The following is an 18,129-nucleotide window of genomic DNA, read 5'->3' as shown; positions in this document are numbered from 1 at the left end:
CCATTGATTCTATACTTGAATTTTGCATTTCATGGGTTCCACAGATCAAACCAAAATAGGGGTAGGAATGGTACAAGGCTTCCATACTGTCTTTTTTCCATCTTTCTGTGTCCCTATCTGATCCCTCCAAGGCCTGACTGTAAAAATCACACAATTTCTTGAAGGTACAGGTAGGTGAAGCGACTATCAAAGCAGAGAGAGGGTCTCGTTTCTCTTCCAACATAATGATAATTTAAGGGACACTGTTCGGCCTATGGAAATGAGAAATTATCCTTCCCTTACAGCTCACAGAAAGGGTTTGGCTATGCGATCACTGTTTTGGCACAATAAGTGCTTACTTGTGCCCCTTTTGGGTTTCTTTAAAAAAGGAAAACTGGATTGTTAGACCACAGTGCATGAAAGCCATGTTGGAAAGAACAGCCAGCAGGACCCCTACCAATTTCCCCCTATCCTGCTGTGAAAGAACAAAAAAGAGCGGTGTGAAGTATGCGCTAGTGTTACATATGTTCAGGTAAAACAAATTTATATGAGAAAAGAGGCATTTCATTTTCTAAATATGTTTCAGACAGAGGAAGGAGGCCCACCTTTCAGTCTTTCTCTTGGAACACTGGATCGGTAATTGGAGAGCTAGGATTGGACAACACACAATAAAATCCTCCCCATGTGCTTTAATGGTTATTGGCAGCGTGTCTCACCAAGGAACTGATATAGTAGCTAGATGATAAGATTTTGGGGCTAATAATTGACATATATTCAAAGGGCATGCCCGAGGAAGAAAATCTTTGGCAGAATTATTTCTATGCCACTCATCAAATTTATGTGCATTTCTTGATATATCTTTATATTCAGATTATTTGAGCCAGTTTCACATATTTAAAAATGCAAAATGTGTGTGTGTGTAAATGTAGATCAAAAGCACCTGTCACACCACCAGGGGAGTATATTATACATTGTGAGTAATTCTGATCACTTTAAAGAGAAAGACTGGGCTGAACTTGTTTTCTGCACTTCCCATCAAGGTCACCTGCACCCACCCTTTCCCAATGAGCCATAATCCCCAGATTCTCAACTTTCACATAGAAGAAAGAACAAGTTTCTAACATGTAGAGCCTGAAATATGAGAGAAAATGAACAGGTACTATTCTCCCTAATCTCCCTGTCCCCCTTCAATGTTCTACTTTGTCCCTGCTCCCCTGAAAAAATACTTCCCACCTTTAGGCTAGCACCAGTTGTAGCCATTCCCCCAGGCTTCAAGCGTTTTCGCCCAACAACGGTTTCGTATTATTTTATTTTACTATGTTTGTATCCTGCCATTCCTCCAAGGAGTGTCCATAGTTATCTCCCTCTCTTAGCACTGCAGCGGTCCATGAGGAAGGCTGGCTGAGAGACCAGGGCGCAACTGGAGATTTGAACCTATGTCTCCCTTGTCCTACTAACCAAAGTGTGGAGGGACTTGGGAGCCTCCAGAAGTTGCTGGACTCCCTCCCCCCCTCCCATCAGCCCTAACCAGTATGGCCAGTGATGAGGGATCCTGGGAGTTGTATTCCAGCAATGGGCAGCACCTGCCCTAAACACTACATTGGCTCCAAAGAAAACTCGCCTGCTTGCGCAACCAGTTTTTGTGATCCAGGGAAGCCAAGACTCAGCAAAGCTCTTCCTTTAAGAGCAGCAAGCCTTGCTTGTGTTCCTAATTCTCAAAAGCTCCAATATGTCAATAATGTTCCTGGTATTGTCCGACATATGTCTGCCAGGGAGAAAACCTGCTTGGTCCTTATGAATTACTTCATTTAATACTTTTTTAAATCTATTTGCTAAAATGTCTGCAAATATTTTGTAATCCACATTCAGGAGTGAGATGGGACGATAGTTCTTAAGCTGGGTCTTTTCCATCTCCGACTTTGGAATCAATGTGATGAATGCTTCTTTCCACGTTTCCGGTGCCCTCTTCCCCTCCATAATCTGGTTGCAAACCTCCAATAATGGTTGTATCAAAAAGTCCTTCAAAGTCTTATAATATTTGGAGGTGAGCCCGTCCGGGCCTGGAGATTTGCCGAGTTGCATATTTCGAATGGCACCTTCAATTTCCTGTTGGGTTATTTTACTATTGAGAATTACTCTTTGGTCTTGGCTTATTTTAGTTAGACCATTTGTTCTCAAAAATTGGTCTATTTCCAATTCTTGCTAAGGCCCCTGTGCATAAAGATCTTTAAAGTATCTGTGGAAGCACTTCCTTATTTCTTCTGGTTTCTGCACTATTTTTCCTTGAATCTCTAAATTTGTAACTGTATTTAACTTTTGTCTTTTTTTCAACTGCCAAGCTAACAATTTTCCACATTTATTTGCTGATTCAAACGATCTCTGTTTCATTTGTTTAATTTTCCATTCAATTTCTTGATTAATCAATTTCGAATATTGTGCTTGGTGGAATTTGATTTCTCTTAATACCTCTTTAGATTTTGGTTTGGTCCTCAGCTTTTTCTCTCCTTCACTTATTTTCTCTAAGATTTTTTCCTTTTTTCCATTCCAAAATTTTCTTTTTATTGTGTTCTGTTGTATCAGAAACCCTCTCATTACAGCTTTACTTGCATCCCAGACTGTTCTCTTCTCGACCGTAGTGTTCAAATTTATTTCAAAATAGTCCTTTAAAGTTTTTTGGGCCTTCTTAACGATCTCTTGATCTCTTAGCAAGGTGTCATTCATCCTCCATCTAAAGGATCCGGTTGGGATAAGTCTCAATTCCATTTTTAAGGCATTATGGTCGGAGCAGGTTTTTGGGCAGATTTCCACCTTTCTTGTTTTGGGTGCCAGCCCTCTAGATATCCAAATTTGGTCGATTCGTGTCCATGACAAATGGGCCTCAGAAAAGAAGGTTCCTTCTTTACCCAAGGGGTTCCTTGTCCTCCAAATGTCAATCAAGTCCATATTGTCTGTCATTTCAAAAAACGTTTTAGGGAGTCTGCCGTCTGTTGTTAAATTTTGATTTTGGGATTTATCCATATTTGTTGAGACCACCCCATTCATGTCTCCCATCACGATAATATTAGAATAGTCCAGGTAGTCGAGCAGTGTCTCATGCAGCTTCTTATAAAATTCTGATTTTCCATCATTTGGTGCATAAATTCCTAGTATCAGAATCTTCTCCCCTTGTGTTTGAATTTCAATTGCGAGAATTCTTCCATGGTCATCTTTAAATAAGAATTTTGGTGTCAGATTCTCCTTTGCATATATTACAACGCCTCTCTTTTTAACTTTGTCTGATGAGATAAATTCTTGGCCTAATCTTTTATTGATTAATACTTTCCTGTGGAGCCTGGTCACATGTGTTTCTTGAAGACATATTAAGTCCAATTGTTCTTTTTTTAGGATATGAAATATCCTCCTTCTTTTTTCCGGAGAATTCCCGCCATTTATATTCCAACTAAGTAGCTGCAGGGACATCCTGTTCTAGTTGAGATGTTCTTAAGATGAGGTGTCTTCCTTTTGCTCCGATCCCGAGGGGGCAGGCGTTGGCCCGCTTCCAGGCAGAATTGATGTTGGTAAAGGTGGAAGCCAATCTGCTCCTTTTTGGAGATCTTCACCGTGATCGTGAAGGAACTTTTGGTTGTCTTCAGGTGTTCTAATTTTAACCTTCCTTTCTTTGTATGTAAAGGATAATCCTTGTGGGAACTCCCACCTGTAGGGAATTGCGTTGTGTCTCAGTAATTTTGCTAGTTCTGTATAGGTGGCTCTAAGGTCCAACAGCTGTCTTGGGATATCTCTATAAATTTCCACCCTTTTGTCTTGTATTTGAATTGCTTTTTTGAAATGAAGGCCTAGGATCTTGTCTCTCTCTTCCCTTGATCTTAGAATTATCAAACAGTCCCTGGATCTGTCTTTCCTTACCAGTCTTCCCAATCTGTATGCCGAGACAATTTTAAAGTCTGTATCTTCTGTTATGCCCCAGAACTTTGAAAATTCTTGTGTCAGATATCCAATCAAGTCTCCTTGCTCAAGTTCTGGAATGCCTCTCAATTTGATGTTGTTCTCACGATTTTTCAATTCCACCATTGACAGGTAGGTTTGTTGTTCACCCACCTGTTTGTGCAGAGGCTTGACTTCTCCTTTTATTTCTTCAACTTCTTTTTGTAAGGCTCCCACTTTTTGAATTGCTTCTCCAGCTAGTTCACGGTTTTCCGCTGTTGCTCCTTGCAGGTTCTCTATTGCTTGCGTATGCTGGGAAACTTGATCAGTCAATTTTTGTATCGAAGAAGTCGCTTTGTCTATTTTCAGAGACTGGTCATCCACCTTCTGGTTTAAGCTTGATAACTGCTCCAATATTTGTTTTAATAGTGTGTCTGACCCACCTGCTGCCATATCTTCCTCAGTAGGCTTCTCTGTTATTTCAGCTTGCTCCCTTTGTGTCACCAGTACAGCTGGAACCGACGATCGGCGTCCTTGGGTCAGTGTTGTTTGTACAAATTGTCCTGGTTTTCTTTCCTTTTCCTTTTCTTTTTCCTTGGCCTCTTTAGTTTCCTTAGCTTTAGATGCTCTTGTTCTCCCTGCACCACTCATTACACATCTGTCAGTGTTCAAGGTCAAATTGTCTATTGTTCCATGGGAAAGACAGAACCAGTTATAAACAATCAGTAGAATGAAAGCCAAAACAAAGATCAGTTCCCAGGATTTTATAATCCGAAAGCCCTGTAGGGGGAGTGCCACCAAGTTTCAAAGACAAAGAAGGAAGTATTCCGCCATTAAGATTCCAAGTTGTTTCTGCTCAATAAATCCAATAATCCAACAGTCCCTTCACCGGCCAAAAAAATTCCCCAAAGCACCTCTTAAGGTTCAGCAAAGTTCCATCAACGGTGCTTGCAACAAAGTCTCATACAGTCTTTTCTGCTCAAATGTATCAGTTGCACTCCAAAAAAGTTTTTTGCAACTGTTTCTGCAGTTATCGCAACCTCTCTCCCCGGCAGTCCGACGTCTGACTCTTTAGAAGTACAAACCAAAAGAGGCAGGAAATAGGAGGAAAGTCCACATTTACGGCTTAATTTAGTCAATATCCATTCCTTCCTTCCGTAAAATAAAGAATAGATCTAGTAGCGCAAGAAAGTTAAAACTTCCCAAAGTCCCGTTTCAAGCGCTTCCGCTTCTTAAGACTTTGCTTTGATCTTGTCAGCAATGTCGGGAGACGGACTTCCCTTTTCTCATCTCCCGATTTCAGCCAAATCCAACAAATTCTTTACCAAATTTAAATCCCTTTACTCACGGGTATGTTGCTTGCAGTTTAGTGTTGATTTTAGGAAGAAAGGTCAGCGCTCATCTGCAACAGCCGCGCGGCTTCACTTCCGCGGAAAGAGCGATGAACTCACAGCACCGCTACCCCTCCTTCACTCCGGGTCTCCTTACGGGGTCCCTTCTGTGTTTTCAGGGCAGCTTCTGGTGCCCGCCGAGTCCCACGGCCACGGGCTCACTCTACCCGTGGTTTATCTTAATGGGTCGTCGCTATGCCGCAGCGAACGACCCTTTTCCGTGGAGCCCCTCTTCAGAGAACGAAGAGGACCGCCATTACAGTTTCGCGCCGCCTCCGGAAGACAATACCAGGAACATTATTGACATATTGGAGCTTTTGAGAATTAGGAACACAAGGGCCGCTTTAATTTTTATTGATGCGGAGAAAGCATTTGACAACATTTCTTGGAGGTTTATGAAGAAAAACCTGAAAGGGATGGGAGTGGGAAGGGGGTTTGAAAATGGAGTAGAAGCAATCTACTCAGAACAAAAAGCCAAACTGATAGTGAATAATGTGGTGTCGGAGGAACTCAAAATTGAAAAAGGGACACGACAGGGGTGCCCCCTATCTCCTCTGTTATTTATTTCTGTCCTGGAGGTATTGCTGAATATGATCAGAGAGGACCGGTTGGTGCAGGGTATAGTGGTCGGAGCGAAACAATACAAATTGAAAGCTTTCGCAGATGACCTAGTCTTGACATTACAGGAGCCAGAATCTAGCACAAAAAAAGTTCTTGAACTTATCTCGGAGTTTGGTCGGGTGGCGGGATTCAAGCTTAATAAACAAAAAACCAAGGTTTTGGTTAAAAATCTGACACCTACAGAGACAGAGGGGTACCAGAAAGAAACAGAGTTAAGTGTGGTGAAAAAAGTGAAGTACCTGGGGGTATTTTTGTCCACCAAAAATTTAAATTTATTTAAAGATAATTATGAAAAATGCTGGTTGGAAATCAAAAAGGATTTGGATATATGGGCAAGATTGAAACTTACCTTGTCAGGCCGAATCGCAGCTATAAAGATGTGTGTTTTGCCAAAAATGTTATTTTTATTTCAAACCCTACAGGTCGTGGACAGAATGGAATGTTTTGGAAAGTGGCAGAAGGATATATCTAAGTTTGTCTGGCAGGGCAAAAAGCCCCGAATAAAATTTAAAATACTAACTGACTCAAAAGAAAGAGGGGGGTTTGCCCTGCCGGATTTAAGGTTGTACTATGAAGCTGCAGCCTTCTGCTGGTTGAAGGATTGGTTCTTGTTGGAAAACACTGATGTCCTAGACCTGGAAGGGTTTGACAATGTTTATGGTTGGCATGCATACTTGTGGTATGACAAGGCAAAGGTTCATAAATTGTTCAAAAACCATATTGTCAGAAAATCAATATTTGCTGTATGGATGAAGTACAAGGATTTACTAGAAAGTAAAACCCCGAGGTGGTTATCACCAGTGGAAGCCAAAGTTTCCAAAAAAAGGCCCAATATGGAGGCCTACTGGCCAAAATATTGGGAATTAATTGAAAGAGTTGGAGACAACTGGAAGCTCCAAAGCCAAGACAAATTAAAAAATAAGGTGCGAGACTGGCTACATTATGCTCAAATGCAAGAGGTTTTCAAAATGGATAAAAAAGTTGGTTTCCAGGTGGAGAAATCGAAACTAGAGACGGAGTTATTAGAACCCAAAACTAAGGTACTTTCGAGAATGTATAACTTGCTGCTTAAATGGAATACACAGGATGAGACAGTTAAATCGGCTATGATAAAATGGGCACAGGATGTAGGACATAACATTATGTCTGAGGACTGGGAAAGGTTATGGAACACCGGTATGAAATTCACGGCATGTAGTGCCTTGAAAGAGAACATTATGAAAATGGTATACCGGTGGTACATGACCCCAGTCAAGTTGGCTAAAATATACCACCTGTCTGATAATAAGTGTTGGAAATGTAAGGAGGAAGAAGGGACATTCTTTCACCTCTGGTGGACCTGCCCGAAAGTAAAGGCCTTCTGGGAAATGATATACAATGAGTTGAAAAAGATATTTAAATATACCTTTCTCAAGAAACCAGAGGCCTTTCTGCTGGGCATGGTGGACCGGAAGGTGCTAAAGAAGGACAGAACTCTGTTTATGTATGCGACAACAGCAGCAAGGATTCTTATCGCAAAGTACTGGAAGACACCAGATTTACCCACACTGGAGGACTGGCAGACACAGTTGTTGGACTACATGGAGTTGGCAGAAATGACTGGCAGAATTCGAGATCTGACCGAAGAAACAATAGAGGAGGACTGGAAAAAATTCAAGGATTATTTGCAAAAATATTATAAGTTGTTTGAATGTTAAGATTGTGCATGATTAGGAAACGTCACGCTTCCGCAACCTATTTAAGCAAAGGATAAAATAAGCCTAGATAAAAAAGAAAAGGAAACAAATTTGAAACAATATATTATGTTTATTGTGAAGGTACCAAAAGTAAACTACAAACTTTCGAAATTGGTAACATAATAAAGTCAAAGATACAATAAGTTATGAAACAAGGTAACAAATTGCTGATCAGGTTAGAACAATGAATGCAATGTTGGGAAGATGTGGGGAGGTCCAAAAGAAAGTAAATTCATGAAACATGATGTGTAACATATTTAATTTTCTTTTTTTTCTTTTTTCATTTTTCTTTATATATAAAAAAAAAAAATGTTTCTTGCATGTTGCTATGTAAACTAATTTGTGAACCTATGAAAAGGAACGCAATAAAAAATTTTATAAAAAAAAAAAAAAAAAAGAGCAGCAAGCCTTGCTTGTAGCAGCTGCATTTTGCCGAAGCAAAAGAAGGACGTGTCCATTGACCCTTAACTACCCACACCTGTCGTTCAATTTGCACAACTTACTTCTAAAAGGGGAGAAGCCACTTTTTGTTTTCATAGGGAAATCCTGGCTTGACGTGGCAAAAACCCCGGGTAATAAAAATTCATGATTTCAGCATGCCTGCTTCAGGTGTATCATTTGTAATGATGCCACTGCTGCATTTCGGCCAGGTTCTCATGTGTTTCGGAGGGATCGGTAGCTTGTGTTGATTGAACTTGGGAAACGGGTCAGTTGACACATCATGGAGATTTAGATGTGTAGTTTTGACTCAACGGCTTTCTTAAGAACGAAAGAAGTGCCTTGCTGGATCAAATCAAAGGCCTATCTAGTCCAGCATCTGCTTCTCACAGTGGCCAACCGGATGTCTGAGGAAAGCCCTCAGGCAGCACCATTACTGCTGCTGCTGCTATTATTATTATTATTATTATTATTATTATTATTATTTTATTTAATTAATACCCCACCTATCTGCTTGGGTTTCCCCAGCCACTCTGGGCAGCTTCCAGCAAAATAAATAAATAAATAAATATATATATATATATATATATATATATATATATATATATATATATATATAATGTCATTAAAAACTTCCCTGATGTCTTCTAAAAGTCAGATAGTTGTTTATTTCCTTGACATCTGATGGGAGGGCGTTCCACAGGGCGGGCGCTACTGCCGAGAAGGCCCTCTGCCTGGTTCGCTGTAACTTTACTTCTTGCAGTGTGTGAACCGTCAGAAGACCCTCGGAGAAGGACCTCAGTGTCTGGGCTGAATGACGGAGGTGGAGACGCTTCTTCAGGTACACTGGGCCAAGGCCGTTTAGGGTTTTAAAGGTCAGTGCCAACACTTTGAATTTTGCTCGGAAACATACTGGGAGCTAGTGAAGATCCTTTAGGATCAGTGTTATATAGTCTCGATGACCACTGCCAGTCAAGCTGCCACATTTTGGGTTAGTTGTAGTTTCCGAGTTGCCTTCAAAAGTAGTCCCACGTAGAGCGCATTGCAGTAATCCAAGCAGGAGATAATCAGAGCATGCACCACTCTGGTGAGACAGTCTCTCAGACCAGCAACTGGTATTCAGAGGCATACTAAAATAGCTCAGTCGGCAGAGTATGACTCTTAATCCCAGGCTTGTGGGCGAAAGATTTCTGCATTGCAGGAACTAGATGACCCCTGCGGCCCCTTCCAAGTCTACAATTCGATGATTCAAGTGCTTGGCCTTGGTTTGGAAGCCACCCATGCCTCAGACTGCTGCCATTTTCCTCATAGGGAAAGATGCGGCCACATGCAGCCAACTTTGCAGCTGCTGCTCTGGTTAACCTCTGACCCACTGAAAGTACTGATTCTGATCTTTTAACACCCTTTGCAGCCTGGAGGGTAGCAAACTTTAAAGCATGTTTCTTTGCGTAAATTCTGGCATTGAGATAATCTGTTAGGGGTGCCGCTATGCCTTCCATCTTTATGAGAGATTAAAACAGCAGCGGTGGCAAGGAGTAAGTCTTTTACAACTCCAGCCCTAGGGCTGTGGAATGACTGCTACGTGTATAAATGCACATCTCTCTTGCCCTTGAGGTGGTGGTGGGGAAGGTGTTTATTTGTAAAGGCATCTAGATAGGCTACAAGAGGGTTGGCATGCTTGCTAGATGGGATGTTAAAAGGCCTAAAGTCCCCCCTCCCCATTACTTTAGCTGAAACTGATAATATACATGGGGGGGGGGATCTAATGTGAAACCAGTGGAACAAGTTAATTGTGAAGTCAAACGGTGTGTTGCTTTCAGTGGGACAAGTCCCAGCCAATTTTAAGTAAATTAGGGTTCAAAATGGTATTGCTTTTTTAAAAAAAAAATGTTTTTATTGGTTGCTGCTGTGAGTAGAGAAGTTGGTTTTAAATAAAATGCTGTTGAGTTTACAGACACTATAAGACCCAAACAAAGAGGATGAGAAAAGTATCTAGTCACGAATATTCTTTAGAAATTCTGTGGGGGTGGGCGGGGATTAATTTTTAAATAGTACAGAGGTACCTCGGGTTAAGTACTTAATTCGTTCCAGAGGTCCGTTCTTAACCTGAAACTGTTCTTAACCTGAAGCACCACTTTAGCTAATGGGGCCTCCTGCTGCTACCGCGCCGCCCGATTTCTGTTCTCATCCTGAAGCAAAGTTCTTAACCTGAAGCACTATTTCTGGGTTTGCGGAGTCTGTAACCTGAAGCGTATGTAACCTGAAGCGTATGTAACCCGAGGTACCACTGTATAATGAACAGAAGCAACCATTGTTACGAACCAATAAATTTTAACGGTAAGGAATGTGGTATGAAAATGCACTGGGAAGTGTGGGATAACAATGTCATATAATTTCCCAGCAAACCAGTTGGAATAAATGTCCAATGCAGGCACTGTATAACCTCTCTACAAATTTTGTGCAAAGCAAGTCGGGACAAATGCTCAGTTAAGAGGTTTTCTGGAAGTGACCTCCCTCTCCTGAAATAATATGAATTGCCTATTTGGTTTTTACACTGTGTGTATTTTCAGCCACAGTTGATTATTTCAGAGCTGCTAGGGATTGGATCACAAGCCAGGTGTGCCTGAGCAGCACTGCACAATGAACACACTGCCAACTTGCATAAAATGGTGGTAATTATATTTTAAAACACCTACTTACAATCGCAGTGGGCAACTCTACACCCATGTATCAATTGCTAATTAACCCTGTGTCTTGCGTACAATGGAAGCAATTGGTTTTGCTTCCTGCTTCACTGCACACCTCATGCATATGTTAATTGCCCTCGCCCTGTTACTCATCATCTGCTTAATTTGCCCTATCTCAGAAACTTATTTACCTTGAAAATGTGTATTAGAACTATGTTTCTCACTCTCTGTGCCTTCAGAGATACTGGATTCAGAGAAGGAAAGGAAAATAAGAGAGGGCATACACAGGAAAAGGGAAATGCTGGTTTAATGAAGAGCAGCAAAGCACACAAGACCCAGTGTGCAAGGAGAAAAGAAGACCAGGAAGACCAGAATGAGCTACTGCCTTATTATACAGAAGTTTAGGTATGAGGATGCTCTGCTTTTGATGGGTCAATGCAGCTAAAGAAGGGAGGAGATCAGTTTCTTCCTTGGTACACTGTTAGGATTATATGACTCAGCCGCACACACTCCAAATTTCTCCCAAATATGGATTGCCAACAGCAACCCTCTATTAGGAGCTGCAGTAGGAAAAAACGCTTACCTTGCTAGGTAATCCCAGAGAAACATGAAACTTGGTAGAGCAGAACTCTTACTTCTAGAAGGAGAACTAGCATGTTCTTCAAAACCTTTCAAAGAATATAAAGAATGATTCATATTCTGTAATACGCCTAAGCAATGTTATTGCCATGGGTTTATATATGTAAATGATGAGGCAGGAAGGCAACGCATATGCAGCTTCAAAATATCATGGATACGTGTTTTCTTATGTGTAGCTGAGTACTCTGAAGCAGCCCTGAAACCCTTGGGATTATGTGGTTGTGTTCCAGCCGGAAAACACCCTCGGAATCTGGAATGTGTCATAGATGTGCATATGGCTGGTAGGAAACCTGTATCTTATTTCCCAGAAGAACTTCTGTGTCCTAGAACAATTTTGGCAACATCCTGATGAAAGTATGCCATCTTGTTTCTGGGGATCTCAGCACCTCAATTCTTTCTAGAGTTTCAGCGGGGCATTTACTGAAAAATGTTATGGGAGGTTAAAAAGCAGGGTCCTTGAGTGCAGCACCAAAAAGCCAGGGCTAAAACTGAATTAAATATTGTTCACAATAGTCACTTGATGTTTCTTAACTATGTCTCTACCCAAGACTCCACATTCAGGAAAGGATTTGATATGACTTACGTGGTAGCTCTGCGCTTGATAAGAACAACTATGACTGTAAATCTGATTCACCCTTGTTTAAATATTTATCCATTTCCTCCAGTGCAGAAAATTATTATCTACTTCAGTTAATTAGGTCTGCGGATTAGTACTGAACAGTCGATTATGATTGTCTGCTCATACAATGGGAACACACTGCATTTCAATTTATTTTTCCATGTCTACACTTCAGGGGGATATCATTAGCATTTTTCTTATTATATCCAAGAAATGGGTCCTGTGGTTTCTTATTCCAGCTACTGTATGTTGTCACGGTCCAGAGAAATATAGACCAAAGAGACTAATGTGAGATGAGTTGGCAAATCTGAAATGCATTCTTGGCCAATAGGTCATTTCCTGCTCAAGGAATGTACTCCTAACTCATATCTCTTTCGTTGAACTTTTATGGTAGGCTGAATTTCTCTCTGTAGTGTCTCTTAACTGTCCACAGACAGGAATGCTTAACATTCCAAGAAAGGTGTTGAGAAAGAATGGCCAGCTACAATATCTTTAATCTACCTGATGCAAAATTGCAGTCTGCTAAAAAAACAAAAACACCCCTCTAAATAAACAAAGAACATGCAAAATTTTTGAAAGACTGATGTTCGCTTTCAGATTCCCAGGAAGCTGGAGACTTTTGTGATTCTGGTTCTTTTGAGTTAGCCTTTATGATTTTAACAGATAAATCTATGTGATATGCTTGAAGCAGTCCTGCATAGGCAGAGAAATAGAGACTTAGCCCAGCTATTAGGATTCATCTCAGGAAAAGGTGGAGGCATGCTACATAAACATTATATTTCTAATTTAGTAGCATAAACCTAGTGCTGGATAGAGGGCTGGCCCAAGACATTTTGGCACCTGAAGCAAACCACAAAATGCGTGCACACACACACACACCCCAGGAAAGAAGGGGGGAATGAAAATCTACATCAGGTACAAGGGGGGAATAAAGATTTACACTGGGAACAAAGATGGGAGCAAACCAGCAACTTCTCCTCTTCTCCAAGGGGACACTGTAGAGGTGGCATGGAGGGGGGGGCTGCCTCCAAGGAGGATTGGTCCCAGTGAGCCTCCCCTGGCAGACTTTCCAGTTCACAAAGGAAAAGCATGTCACTTGCAAGCTTCACCTGTGCAATCCCAAGAGCTGAGAAACAAAGAGAGTGGGAGTTCAGCATCATGCCTGGTGCAGAGCTTGGCTCAATGTAGCTCTGGGGCAGAGCACATGCTCAGCATGCAGAAGATCCCAGGTTCAACCCCTGACTTCCCAAGGTCGGATTTGGTTTTTGGAGCATATGCAAACATAGCTGCTTGTTTCAAGAATCTGAACTGATGGAATAAGGGGGGAAAGAGATCTCAACTGTATTCAAATAAATGGGTGCGGAAGACAAAAGAAGGCTTTGGTCTAGGGCACTCTGATCAGAGCTAAGCATTACATAAACAAAATGCCCCTCCTTCCTTCCTTCCTTCCTTCCTTCCTTCCTTCCTTCCTTCCTTCCTGTCTTGACAAGACAGCAGCCTCATTACCTTGCAAGTACGGTAGATCTGTGCAATGGACAGGGCTTCTGGGGAAACTGGAATTCCAAATGCAGTCTCTAATTAAATATTGTATTTGTTTTTATCACTTTTTTAAAAAAAGCATTAAAAACTTCATGCATAGGATTAGGTGCACTGTTAAACTTTTGCAATAGGAATGCGGGATTAGACCTTTCCAAGTGCTCTTTTTCCAAAAAGGAACCATAGAAAAGACATGTCTAAAATATGACATGTCTCTTTTTTTGTTGTCCTTTTAAAAAAGAAAAATGTGTTTCAGTTTGGAGTCTCTGAAAAATAGAATACGATCAAAAGCAGAGAGATGGGTTCTCTTTCTCTGCTTCCCCCCTTCTTTGTTTTTCAACTCTCCTGCTTCCCTTGCCTATAATTCACTTATTTGGTTCTTATGATCTGATGCTTTCTAATAATGGAGCTGGCCAGATAATCCCTCTTTTTCTGTTTCCTTATTTCCCTAGATAATGCTTCATCATGCTTCACAGCAAAGTAGGAATTTTAAGCATGGCTTTCCATTTTTACTCAGCACTTCCACTGTCCTGTGATGTGTCGGCAACAGCCAGCACGAACTACCAGAGGTCGCAAGGATGGCTCAGCAGCTGCTGTTGACGCTTTTATTTGCTTAACCAGGCATTTCTGAAGTTTCTCAGATGATGCATTTCCAAGATGACCTGAGAGATGAGATGGGGCACTAGCCAGTCTCGGTTTCAATGCTTTCGGTCCCTTGAAAACTAGGGTGTTAGTTGTTGCAGAGAACAATAAGCCCATTTCTGCCAAAGATTTGCACTGTTATGCGGCCAACTTTTCAGCAGACTGAGAAATGAGGCCGCATTTAAGATTTCCCACCAGTGGGAGGTATATGCCACCAATCTGTATTGGATGTAGTGCAAGACAAAGGGGAGCTGCAAAGTTAGCTGGATCTGTGCTAATGTGGTCTCTTGAAAGGGAGAGAGAGGAAAAGACTTGGCTCAAATTACTTTGCAAAACACTTTCCCCCCAGCACTGAGAATTGAAAAGGATCTGATTAAAATATATCAGATTGACTATATTTTCATGACAGCAATGAAGCGGGCAATTTGTTTCCTTCCCCCATCTTTAATGAGCACCGTTTAGACAGCTTTGTACTCACTTTTTGGCACAGCTTTTGGATCCATAGGATAGACTCAGAAGCAGCCTTGTTTATATTAGTTATAAGAATTTTCATTTTGTGGATAGTTATTTCACCATAGCTGTGACCATACCTCAGTTATTCTCCTGACCGCAGGCTCATCTTCAATACAATTCTCTTATACTGAATGAAGAAAAGAGGAAGGTTCTGCAAATGTGTGTCGTGTGGCAATTGTCTCCTGCCCGAAACTATACCCTCCAACATTGCCCTGAAACTCAAGACCCATGAGCCTGAGGTTCTCCATCTCTGCTTCCCCTCCTCTTGCCTCAACAGTATTATCTCTCCTCCTCTGGCTCACTTTACAACACATATTATGCTTTAAATGGTAGTGGCCCAGGGGCAATGGCAGCCGTGGCACAGCTAAATCCTAGGCAGCCTTATGGCTGGTGGAAGAAGGGGGCAGCAGAAAGCACCATCTGGCAATGATAACTGAGGCCTACATCAATGTCTGAAACCTTGCCCAGTGTGCAGCCTTAGTGTATAATCCATGCCGTTTGTGCCCTGAGGCCCCTTTGAGGTATTGACTTTAGAACTAGTTCCACAGAGAGTTACCCTGAAAAGACAATAGACCGTTGGGGAAGAACGTGATTATCCATAAACTCGTCTTTATTTTCAGCTTGCTTTATGGCTCAATCTCCAGAAGTAGTCCCTCATGGCGTAGTGTTGTTGTTTTTTTCTAAAGGAGAAGAAAAGGATGGCGAAGCAAATTGAAGGGTTGTTATTATAGGATACGTGACTTATTTTAAAACACCCTCCTCGTTCTGTTCTCTTGCATGCAGCACAGCTTACAGAGAAACAGTGGGAGATGGCCAAATAAATCGATAGCTTGCCTCGTCTCCTACCTTTCATTGCTGTGTGTCAGCAACAAAGCCACCATTCAGGCGCAAACATCTGCCTTGGTCTGCTCCCCCCTGAGTAATTCCAAAAACAATGGCCAAGCGCCCTTCATTGATCATTATTGGCAAGCCCTTATTACAGAACTGTGGAAGGCTTGCATTACTTCACTTCAAACTGCATATGTCTTCTTGGGGGGTTTCAGTGGGTGCAGACTAGGTACATTTCAGAACTTGTCCGTGTGTATGTGTACATATACATGCACACATCCAGTTTTATACATACTTTTAGGCATACATTTTTTAAAAAACAATTATTTTCTTGGCTTTTAAACAACTACAATAGCCATTAAACACTTATCCAGCAGCACATCTAATGGTGTTTGTTTTATCCATCGTCTCTAAACATACACTTACACATTCCACATTCAAACATATTATTTAACGTAACCCTTCCACTGAGAATGTTGACCGGTTGGTATAAGAAGGCATTGATTTTGGTCATTAACATAGTTAAATAAAAGGAGCCCATGTTTCTTGGAAGGTGTCGTTATTCATTATACCTTTATCTGTGTTTTAATTCTAACCCATGAAGACGCATGCCATAATACATTGGTTAGTTCCTAAGGTCCTACATTTTTTGACCTGGTCACGAATCCCTTGCAGTTACTATTCCCCCTCCCAAAGCCACAATTCCCAGAGTCCCCTGTGAAGAGGGGTTGACTGTGAAACTGCTCTGGGAATTACAGCTCAGGAAGGGGAATAAAGGTCTCTTAACAGCTCATGAGGCCCCAAAATTAACTACAGCTCCCAGAATTCTTTAAGGGAGGCCATGGCTGTTCAGAGTGGCATTACAGTGCTGTAAATGTATAGTGTGAACATGGCCCTCATTATGTTTTAGTTCCTTCCAGAATAGTTTGCCGAAAGCACTGTGTGAGGCGGTGGCCGTTGCTGCACTAAGCCCCTGTGGTGATGAATTCCATACGATATAACCAGTGGGTTTTTTCCTGAGGGGGATGCATACCCCTAAACATTTTGTGAATCTTTGTACTTTTGTCCATTTACTGTATTTATTTTTCCCGATTTGAACTATAAAATGGTGGTTTTCTTGAGTCAAAATGAGAGTACCCCTAAACATTTTTTTTAAAGAAACAAAGCACTGAGTATAACTATATGCTCTGTGAAGAAGAACTTGTCTAATTGATAAAGAACAGGGCAAATGTAAACTATTTTCATGGACCCATCACTGCCTTGTGCTTGCTGTACCTTGAGAAGCAAGCTTTGCTGTGAAGGGAGGAACTGAGAGCTGAAGTGTGAGGAAAGAGCAGAGGCTGAATGTGAAGAGATTAAGCTTTGAACAGCGAGCTTCTACTTCTATTCAGTAATGTTGCCAAACTGCTTCTTTCAGTACAGTGGGGCCCCTTTTAAATGTAACTTTAAATTTAATCAGCTTGAAAATCAGCACCACCACATTAACAGCACTTCTGAACGGAGAGGTCTGTGGACTGTGAGCTTCATTTTAGGTGGCCCACGTTGTGTCTGTACTAAATATCCACACTGATTGGCAACTGTATTTTTATCGCTTTTTTATTATTCCATATTGTAATTTGAACTCTACGGAATTCAAGTTACGATAAGAGAAACAAAAGAAGCAATAAGAATATGAATTAATAAAACATGCAGCATCTAGCGTGGCACACTACAATTGATACGACAGGCAGAAAAATCATTATGTGGTCCACCAAGACCCTCAGCAGTTTTCAAGTGATCTGAGGGGTAGGAGTTTGGGAAGCACTGTGTTGAAATGCAGAGGGTTTGGTGTTTTAGCTCTCCAATGTGGAGACTATGCTCAGCATTAAAAAAGAAAAGAAGAAAACTGGTGTCTCCAAACCTTCCTGTTTACCAAAATAACCATTTGTATTCCCATTTCATGCAGCTGGTTGTACCTGTCTGTTTCGCTTTCCAATTTATCTTAGCAAGGCTGGCCTGTCAAAGATAAAGCACTGGCAGATTGGTCTTCTCCACATCGGAAGGGGACATCTTATCATCCTATTTTTTTAATTGTGTTTCCTCTTAATAGGATTTTTGACCCGCTCCTTCCCTGCACCAGGAAAACAATCTGTTGGTCCTGGTAGTTCAAAAACGAGCTCCCCTCCCCTCGGCCCCCTGTGCCATTTCTACTGCAACGTCTTGCTTTTCCTTTACATGAAATGCATTAGGTAGGAATGCAACATCTAGCTTTTCCTGGTTGGCAAAACAATTAAGAGGCCAGGCAGGGAGAATAAAGCAGTGGCTGTAGATAGTGTTGACCAGGGGAAGGCAACCTAAGACCTGTGATCCAGATGCGGCCCAATCACCTTCTCAATTCAGCCAGCAGACAGTCCAGGAATCAGCATGTTTTTACATGAATAGAATGTGTCCTTTTATTTGAAATGCATCTCTGGGTTATTTGTGGGGCATAGGAATTTCCCCCCCAAAATATAGTCTGGCGCCCCACAAGGTCTGAGGGACGGTGAACCGGCCCACAGCTGAAAAAGGTTGCTGACCCCTGGTTGTTGACTGTGTTCTCC

At 41.5% G+C, this 18,129-nt stretch overlaps 1 long non-coding RNA gene across 1 annotated transcript; it reads left to right on the top strand.

Annotated features, from left to right (window-relative positions):
- The first annotated feature begins 9,197 nt into the window (after window positions 1-9,197).
- Window positions 9,198-16,102, top strand: LOC310708136. Its single transcript, XR_014526860.1, has 2 exons — window positions 9,198-11,693; window positions 14,020-16,102. It is a non-coding gene; the product is annotated as an uncharacterized lncRNA (long non-coding RNA).
- Window positions 16,103-18,129: the final 2,027 nt, after the last annotated feature.

Source organism: Podarcis liolepis, assembly GCF_965112155.1.
Source record: "Podarcis liolepis genome assembly, chromosome: 5".
Classification (NCBI taxonomy): domain Eukaryota; kingdom Metazoa; phylum Chordata; class Lepidosauria; order Squamata; family Lacertidae; genus Podarcis; species Podarcis liolepis.
Note: the sequence above shows the minus strand (reverse complement) of the source record. Positions and strands in the feature narration are given on the sequence as shown.